This window comes from Cavia porcellus, unplaced genomic scaffold, assembly GCF_034190915.1.
Source record: "Cavia porcellus strain 051 isolate PalLab524CR breed Dunkin Hartley unplaced genomic scaffold, mCavPor4.1 scaffold_31, whole genome shotgun sequence".
Classification (NCBI taxonomy): Eukaryota; Metazoa; Chordata; class Mammalia; order Rodentia; family Caviidae; genus Cavia; species Cavia porcellus.
In genome coordinates, this window is record NW_026947514.1 from 18,891,453 (window position 1) to 18,901,625 (window position 10,173).

Here is a 10,173-nt window from a genome sequence, read left to right on the forward strand (position 1 = left end):
TTTGTGACAAAACACGTGTTGATGGTCTGTTGACCATGTCATACAGGCAGCGTCTCACCAGCTGTGATAAATGAGAAATTATATCTTCCTGAAAACTTTATTTCATTTAATTGTGGGGTTTAGTATTGAGCCATTTCCCACCAAAATTTTTAGAATTTAATGTGCATTCTAGGGCACTGAGGTTATCTAACAGAAAGAAAACAATCATTTGACAGAATTTTAAAACAGTATTATTGCTCAAGCAGTTGGTAAACAATTATTTTTCTGATATAGTTGACATATTTTATTATCCACAGCAAAACATTTAGAAATAAAATGACTTAGCATGGGCTATGAACTGATAGTTCTGAATCATTTTACAAAGTATTAGTGTAAACTTCAGTTTTACTCATTTTTGTTATGCATGTTTGAGTAGCAAACTAATTTTGATATTTTAATATGTGTATATAAGTTTTGCTATTATAATCTAAGTAGCCATATTTATTTTTTTCTCTGAAAAAATACTGAAATTTTACCTATAGTTCTCCTGTTGTATTTCCATTAATATTCCAAAATTGATTCCTGGGAAACTGTGGTGTGCACATGCCCCAGTTGTTGGAGGCTCAAATGGACAATCACATTCCTTTCTCAAAGATCAAATGCCATTTTAACTGTCCTGAAGGTACCAGATAGTGATCTGGAGAATAAATCTACAGTGTTGAAGGCAGTTCTGGGGATTTAAATCCTTAGGTCTAGATGGAAAAAGTGAAAACAGTTCTAAATTCCCAAGCATCGCTGCCAGCTTTGCAGCTAAGGAAATCCAGAAATATTTGTAAAGAATATGTAGCTAAAGGGACATAAGGATCCTGTTTTGCCTTTGCAAACAAGCCAAGCTCACAGAAAGTGCTAGCATGGTCATATTTCTGGCCTGGAAGATAAAGTATTATGATAACTTTTTCTCACACATTTAGTCTTATAGGAATTTCCTATTTTTCTCCTACCAACTACAGGACCTGTACATTAAGTTAAAAAACAAAGAAAAACTGTTAACATTCTAGAAATACTTTAAATTTTATAGAATTTAGATTTTTGCTAACTAACCAATTTGGTCACCCATTCAAATCTTTGCTTTTTATGTATCTCCCTGTTTTGCACCCATGCATATTTGCACACACTAACTGTAGCACACACATTCACACATACATTTATATGTCATACACAGATAGAAACATGTTAATAAATGTGTGTTAATAAGTAAATGTACATATAGTTTTTGACCACTTTTGTTTTTAACTGGAAGAAAAGAAAGCTGAAAGTATCTTATTACTGAATAAGTTCTTTAGCACCAGGGGTCTTCCAAACTCTGAGTCATGAAGTCACTGAATCAGAAGGCCAGATTTCCTCTTTTTGCCGTGAGATTTTAAACCAAAAGTTTTCACATATGTTTTGCCAGGATTTAATACATATGAAATCTAGTTTCTAAATCATACAATTTTTACTAAATAGTTTTACATATCTTTTCTTCATGCAGTAATCTATATTTATTTTGAAACTTGGAAAGCAAAAAATTCTCTGTGTCTCTGTGTGGGTGCACATGTAAATGTATGTTTTTGTGTGCGCTCTTTAAGTGATTAACGGTTAAAGAAAAGGTGGTATACATGCACAGTGGATTAAATGGATTAAATATTATAATGTACAAGAACTGAATGAAACAACAGTATGTCTAGTAAAATGAAGCAAGCATAGAAAGAAAAACCTTACTTGCTCTCATTTATAGTTTAAATCTGAAAGATGCAATCTCATAGAAGTTGAAAGTAAGATGGTGGTTGCCAGAGATTAGGAAAAACAGCAGTGATGCAATAGATAAGATTGAACAAAGGGTACAGATTTATAGTTAGGAAAAAATAGTTCTGATAGTCTATTACACATTAAGGTGTCTGCACAGATTTACAATGCATTATATATTCCAAAGACATAAAAGAAAAGGATTTGAATATTTTTAACATAAAGAAATGATAAATATTTGAGGATATATATATATAGTGATTGGAACATCACATAGTGTACACAGGTATTTAAAACTATTACATTGTAAATATGAGCAATATTTGTTTATTACTTTCAAAAAGGAACAAAACAGAAAAATAAAAGCATAAGATGAAGCCAGGCATGTTAGCACATGCCTATATCTTTAGCATGCTGGAAATCCAAAGAAATAATTAGTTTGCAGTTTTGAATAATTTAATATGACTCAGTCTCAAAGAAAATTATACCACGAAGACTAGGAATTTATCTCAGTGGAAAGGCCCTTAGTTCAATTCTCAGTATTAAAATAAATAAATAAATAAAATGCAGCAGCCAGGGATGGTAATATGCATTTATATTCCCAACACTGGGGAGCTTGAGCCAGGAGGATCACGTTGAGTTAGGGGCCATCCTGAGCTACATACTGAATTCAAGGCTAAACAGAAATACAATTCAAAACACTTCCTCAAAAAAAAAAAAAAAATGAAAGCATATGTAAGATCTGTAAACCCTAGCCCAAGTACAAAATGTATATAGTAAATTAGGAAGAAGAACCACAAAACCTTTCAAATTTCATTCAAAAGACTATAGAAAAAGTTTTAATGCAATTAGTCCTAATTCTATTATTATTTTGCAGAAGTGTAGCTTAAAAGAATAAACATTAAAGATCAGTGTTTTTCATCTTTCTCTGTATAGTTGCAATAAGCTAAACTTTGAATACAATGCCGCACAATGCTTTCTTCTGACACTTGAGAAAGTTGATATCAAAGGGTACTTCTGGTGAGTCTACCGGAGACCCTTCTGGAGACTCTGGCTTTTATATCCTTCCAGAGTCTACTCCAGATCAACCTCAACCGTATCTCTTATTACAAGATTTAAAGGATGTCCACTAAGACACAGACTTGATTCAAATTTATGCACTGAGTCTTTGCAATTTTCTCTTATTATTACATATTTCTATTCTTTTCACTTACTATAGTGTTTTCTTTGTGTGTATCACTCAGTTCTTGGGCATATATTCTTAGATTATGCCAGGGTGTTATGACGTCTTCATTTTATGAGCTTCACTATTTACTGTAATAGTAATCCTTCTAGTTTTAATGGTAGCCTATGCATATTGTTTCATGTGTGAGATGCGTGAATTTGAGGAGTAACTGTTTCTTCCCACTAAAATATATGAAGCATAATAGAACTCTAATGTATATGTGTTGGAGGAATGAATGAGCCCTTCCCAACTAAGATTAAATATTCTATGTCTCCATATTGCCCCAGGAAGGCAGTTTTCATGTCTGTATTTATATTTTATTTTGCATACCAGACATTTAACTATACTTTTCAAACAACTTCCAAACAGCTGACATAAACGTGCAATGTTGAGGCAAAGTAACACGATGGGCCGGTTTTCATACAATTGAAATTATTTCTTGTAGAGAATTACAAAGATAATAAGGAAAATAAGATCAGTGTGTGAGATCTAAATAATTTCAAACAGTGGTAATTCTATGAAGATTGAAAAATGTTTAGGAGATAAAACCTCACTGTAAGGAATTAAGGGTTGCATTAGAAGAGAATGATGAAGCTCTTTCTGATGTGCTGATATATGACTACAATTAGAAATTGTAATTGATACCCAGAAATTTTCCCTAAGTAAAAACTTCACAGGTTTGATGTACAAATAGTGGGCAAATGATTGAGCTATAGAGTTGATACGTAGAGAAAGATGGAACCAGAAACACCGTCTGTGGGCCCTTTTTCACAAGGAAAAGATCCGAGATATAACACTGACTTCCTTGGAAAGTAGATGGTGTGAATTGTGCTAAAGAAGTATTTTGAAATTTTTTTACAAGTACACTTGTGCAGTACATAATGTTTATGTTCCTTATGGGGAGTTGGTACATGTGCATAACACATCGTGGTTCCTTTTATCACTTCCCTCATATACCCATCTCTTGATTCTCCCCTTTGTTTACTTTGTTTGGTTTTTTTTTAATATCTGTTTGTAGTACATCATGTTCACGTTTCTTGAGCCTGTGTTTTATTTTCTGATATATCACGACACTGATTCATAAAATGAGCTGTTATAAGAGAAATCATAATGAAGGCTGTTGCAAGAATCCTGGAATAATAATAAAAATGACATAGAATCAGGGTAGGTTGCAGTCGTGTTTATTAATAATGTATTTTAGCTTTCAAGCCAGTTGGTTTTCAGTTGGTTGATTGGAATTTGTGGTACTGGGAAAGAGAGAAGCTAATGTAGACACTCATATGTAGTTTTACCTCATATATATAATGGTGGAATTATATGGCATTAATTAGACCAGAAATTGGTAATTTTAGAACAGGAGACCTTTTCATGGTAGTTGGGAATTATCTTCTATATCTTCCTAGTGTGTCAGTTTACCATGATTGTGATGAAATAACTATACTGAACAATTTATAAGAAGGGAAGATTTATTTGCCTTAGTTTCAGAGATTTCAGTCCATAATAAATTAATCCTTCCATTCCAATACCTCTGAGCTTATGGTGAGGTCATACACTGTGGTGGGGAACCCATGGTGTCACAAGCCTGTTCAATTTTGGAGAGTAGAAAGCAAAGACACACAGTGGGGCAGAGTCCCCACACCATCTGGGGACTTATATTCTTTTCAGTAGATCAACCTCCTAAAAGATTACTACCTTCCACTATCACCCAGGCTAATAGCCAACTCTTTATGAGACTTTGGTGAGTACCTAACACCCACACCATAGCACCTTATTTACCATATCTTCCAGAAACCTATGAACGTTTTTTTTTTTTTTTTTTTTTTTTTTTTTTATCCTAATGATCAGTCTTCGCAATAGCAACAGGAAGAGAATGTCATGGAAATTTCTCAGACTGTGTTCCCTTCATGAGCCAGTGTAAGAATGGAAGCAGAGTGGCTAATTAAGCTGACAAGTTCAGGAGGGACTTACTCTTATCGCTGCCTGATTATCTTCTCAAATAATCTACATGAAGACGATAAATATTGATCATATCAGAGTTAAAGGCTATTATGATTGATTTTTGGACTTGACGGTTATCCAGTGAACTGAGAAGGTGCTGTGAGCACTGGGACAGTACAGAATGCTTGAGTGGCCACTGAGTCACCTGGAGCAATATCAACACCAGCACTGAAAGAGCATCACATAGTAAAATGACTATTATGGTGAGTCCAAAATATTTTCAAGCTCTGATTGATTGCATCCACGAATGTGACATTTTATGGAAATAGTGTCTTTGCTGATATAATCAAGCTAAGATGGGGCTATGTTTTATACAAGAATGATCCTTAGCCAATGAATGATGTCATTTTAAAATGAAGAAAATTTGGACTTAGACATAGGAGACACCCAATCCAGAAGGCAGAGTACGAAACCGAGGTAGAGATGAGAACAATACACACAGAAGTCAAAGAACACCAATGATTACTGGAAACCATCAGACACCACTGAAAAGGCCAGAAGTGATTCTTTCCTAGAACTCTGAAAGAGGATGTTCCGAACAATGAGTAGATTTCAAGCATTTAGCATTTAGAATTACAAAAAAAAAAAAAAAAAAAAAAAAAAGTTTGGTCACATAGTTTGTAGAACTTCTTTACTAAAAAACAAACTTATCTTTTTTTTTTTTTTTTTTTTTTTGGTCTTTTTCATTTTCATCGGTACCAGGGATCGAACTCACGACTTGCACACTTGCAAGGAAGGTGCTTATGCTGCTGAGCTAAATCCCCAGCCCCCACAAAACCATCTTATGATAATCATATACATACCTGGAAAGATTTGGCAAGTTCAGTAAATCTGTCATTGCCAATAAATCAATCGAGAAGGTACTTAAAATGCTAGGTAGATGGATAGATGACAGATTATGGTAGAAATCTGAGTTATATATAATTATTTCATTACTCAAAGTCGTTAGGAAGTGATCATCAGGCAGGGCTAAATGTACCAGGCTGAGAAATGGCTGTAAGAGGAAACAGGGAGAAAGACAGCTCTAACCCCAAATTTGTATATGATCTTGGATACAAGGGACAAAAATGGAGAGAAGGGAGGGCATTGGAACTTTAAATTGTGGTGCAATCTAAGGAAAGTTCAGAAAGGACACTCAGAGTCCTCTAGTAAAAGTCATCTTGAAGAATTTCTCATCTCCCAGGAAAGCTCTTGCTTTAGTAACCCTGTCAAGTTCAACCCTCAGAAGCACGACCTCTGTGCAGACCCAGTGATTTCAGACAGTAGTGCTGGGAACTGTCAGTCCTTTACTGTTCTTGGAGATCTGCGAGTTGCCTTCTCACACTTGCCTTACTAAGATAATGCTAGCGTGCTCCCTACATTAGCCCTGAATGCCCAGCAACAATTCTTTAACCATCATTGCGGTGAAACAATTTTCAGTAGTTCTTAACCAATCTTTGCTTGTCCAGATAGAACTGGGGAAGAGAAAAGGCCAAGCACAAAGTAGTGTTCAGAATATTAGCTTGGCTTCAGTTAGGAAATAAATCTGTTTCTTATATAAGATATACAATGTATGTTGTTAGTAGAAGAAACTAAAATATCCGTGTTGGGAAAGCATCCCTTTATTTCTTTTTTCAATGTTTGCAACATACTTTGATTTAACTTTGTTTTTCCTAACTACTTATGGGAAATTCAACCCGAGTGTTGAGAATGGATTTTTCTGGAGCTGATAAATGCCATTACTTCTAGCTTTTTTTTTTTTCCTGTTTTCTTTTCTTTTCTTTTTTAAACTGAGTAGTCATGAATGATATTCTAACATCAGCATTCCTATTGGCTCCCATTATCGGTCTAATTTTAGTTCAGCAAACATTTTCTAGGGATCGGATGTTTCCTGAATACTATGCTAACAGGTAATGATTTCACAAAGAAAATGTGTAGTCTCTTAAGAATTTCACTGATAAGTAGAAGACATTACAAGACAGCATTTTCAGAATGATAAGATAAGCAACAGATAAAACGTTGTTCCAGAGCAGGAAAACACAAACCTGGGCCATGAAATTAGCTTGAGGCAGGGAGTGGTAGGCTTTTCATTACCCTGGGTTTTTCCATTACACGATTCCTTAAGCATAGACTCTACCTGACGGATTCTCTTGCTTCCAATCTCTGCTCTCTGCCCCAAGGAAGAGCACTGATAGTCTATTATTACTAATAACAGTGTTATATACTGTTCAACTAATAAATAATGCTTGTTGTTTCATGATGACTGAAGTAGACCAGAACATTTAAAACTTAAAAAAAATCATATCCATTTTTAAGAAATGTATATAAATCACTAAAGTTGCAAAAGTACTTAATTGTAGATGTAGAAAAAGCACTATATTAGTATATGGACTTTGCTGCATAGTTTATATTATAAATTGCCTGGAAAACATAATATAATTTTTCCATAGAAAACAGAACTATATATTACCACACTAGTTCATGAAAGTCTAATTAGTTTACAATGTAGCTGGTATATTATATATTTATCATGAAATCGTTAAAATCATATTATTCTCCAAAAATTGAAAAGATTGAATAACCAGTAATAGTGCATTAATCAAATAAATATTGTTCTAACTTTGTATATAATGCAGCAATATAGTCATTAATGATTATTATTTTGCAAAAATATTTTCAATCTATGGCTTTTCTGATTTAAAATATTAGATAATAAAAAGTCTACCTTCAAGAACCATTTAGTAATAATAATTTAACGTGAACTGCATGCCTTTCTTTAAAAAAAAAGTATAAATATAGATGGGGACAATTAGCAAACATTATTAATGAAAACACCGTTGTGTATTAGAGAATACATTTTTTGTTTTTAAACTCTTCATAGTAATACAAGGAGTGGTTTCATAGTAGTTTGAGAATGAGTCATTCTTAATTTAATTGATATTTTGTTGCGTTTCTGAATTTAATTCATTTTACTTGTTTATGTGTGCTCTTGAAAATTTTCAGAAAGAACAAAATTTTTCCTTCAGGGTTTTGTTTAGCTGTTAGTTTTTAGAGTGAATTTATAAAACACCTCTGTCCTTTCAGAATTCTATTTTGGATTTTCAGTGTCCACCATGGATGCACTTTTGTTTAACCCTTGTTGACACTTGATGTAGGATGGCTTCAGTCACTTAATGTCCACCACTTGTATTTCAGGAAGGCAGACTGTCTAGTTTGGTTGCTGCCTTATTTCCACCACTTTAGACAAATGCAAAGAATACAACAATAAATATTGTTGAATTAGCAAATACAAGTAAATTACTATTTGATTAGAAAAAATATTTTAACACTACGTGTAAATAATAAACATGCTATTTTAACTACAGCTATTCCAACACAAAAACACATTCTACGGAAAATACAGATAGCAAAAGTTAATATTTTAGAAAAAAGTTATTTTATATACAAAGAGGTAAGCATGTGATTTTCTTCAGATTACCATGTCATTTCAATCACTTCAACATTTCTGGATGGTTGCTAGTAGGTCTGTTTAAGAATCTTCTGAAATCTATGCAATGATCATATCATCAGCCTATCATTAGCACCAATTTATGCAATGCAGTTTTTATTTTATATATCTGGCTCAAAAATAGATTGGAAATGATGACAACTGAAGAACAAGCTAAGAACGAAGCATGGTAACACTTCAAGAGTTTTTTTTTTGGGGGGGGGCAAGATAAAATGAACTGATAAAAACAAATGAATCATTCAAGGTAAGTTAAATTACACAGAGATTTAAAAAAATTCCAATATAGAGCTAGTTTAAGTAAAAAAAAAAGTTCATTTTTTTTGGACCTATGCTATGCTCATGGTTGTATTCCTTTTCATAGTACTTGATATGAAGAGTCCTTTTTATCTCTGACACATGTAAAAAGACCCCTTTTGAAGATAGCAAAGCATACATTAGCTCCTTAAATCTCTTTCCAGTGTGTGACAACTGGCACTTTAATTTATATTTCTTTTGCCAGTGCTTGACACATGATCTAGCATAAATTCAATGTAGTGGAAAAAGCCAATTCCCATACACACAAAGACAGCAAAAATCAAGTATTTGTGCACAGCCTATTGACTGAGGCAGAAGAGTGAGCAGGACCCTAGATGTGAGGAAGTAGACTCTGTCAAGGAAAAGCAAAGCATGAACATTTAGCGTTGGCTCAGTTCCTAGTAGAAGCTGGCAACAAGGAAAACTAATCAGGCAGTGAGGGCATTCTTATTTACAGCACGGCATAATTCATATGCCTGAGGAAGAATAAAAGATACCTGTGCATGTTAGTATTTACATTTATTTGTACATTTTCTTTTTATGTTCTTCTGATACATCCTATTTTGTATACATGCAATGTTACTATGAATGAATAAAATATTTAAATTCTAATAGTAATATGATAAGTGTCACTAGTCATGGATTATGAACATAATGAGATCAACATCTCCTATTGATTTCAAGCACTTTACACGTTTAATAACCTAAGAAATCACACGACATCCAAATTCACAACGTGCTACACTTAATGGTAAGTAACAAGCATAAAAGGTTTATTTAGGGAAATTTGCTTTCAAAATGTAGTTATTACCATTTTCAAGTAATTTTGCTATTGTTAGCTAAATCTAGCATCCATTAGTCTAGAAATCAACATATGACATGCACTTGTCTGATTTCTGTGATTCTAAGTAGCCAGCATTAGCTCTCTGGTCCCATTTCCTTCTGCATTATAATTTGCTAATCCATTAGCTTGCTCCCTCTGGGTGAATACAATGCAGCTTTTAACTCTGTTTATGGGATACAGGAATATGCATCTTGCCAAGAGATTTCACATTGAGCTACAAATTACTATCACCAATCACTTATTTTTCCCATTTTGTTCTTCGCCTTGTGTTCGTAGAATTAGCATGAGGATCTCTTAACAACAGTATCATTATAAGTAAAGTACTTTTTAAATACAAAAATCAAGCCAAACAATTTTCACACTGCCAAGCACAATTTAACATAAAATAGGTTATTTTTAATATAAAAATAATATTTAGAAGCATGGTGGTGTACTGGGTATGGGTATTTTTCTTAACTTTTACAGTTGAAGAATTGTATAGTCACTATAGAACACAACCTTAGTATACAGTAGATGGTGAGTGTATAAAAAATACAGAGAAAAATGTGTTGAAGTGATCTA